A 391-nucleotide genomic window follows, 5' to 3' on the forward strand; every position below is an offset into this window, starting at 1 on the left:
CCCGTCCCCGGAGCCTCGGGGGAGCGGCCCGGAGGCGGCGGGGGCCGGGGGCGGTGTGGGGCACCGGGGCCGCCCCTCCGGCAGAACCGGGGCCCGGCGCTGCCCCGCACTCAAAACAAAGGTAGAGTTTGCTCGAAGTGTAGCCCGCATCCTAACGGATTAAAAATTCATAGGGCGCATTAGGTTCGGTAAAATATGAATGCGCGTCTTTAAATTTTAATCGTAAATCAGAACATGGATACATGAGAGGCGACAGTGATTTCTCCCCAGATGTCTGCGTGGGTCAGGGTGTGGGCGTGGGTAAGCGGGGGGCAAAGGGGGGGGGTCTCCTTTTATTTAGGCGGCCCACCGGTGCGCGGAGCCGGCTGCGGGGCCCGCGGCCCCCGGAGGG

This window comes from Haliaeetus leucocephalus, unplaced genomic scaffold, assembly GCF_000737465.1.
Source record: "Haliaeetus leucocephalus isolate CR32 unplaced genomic scaffold, Haliaeetus_leucocephalus-4.0 Scaffold21, whole genome shotgun sequence".
Lineage (NCBI taxonomy): Eukaryota > Metazoa > Chordata > Aves > Accipitriformes > Accipitridae > Haliaeetus > Haliaeetus leucocephalus.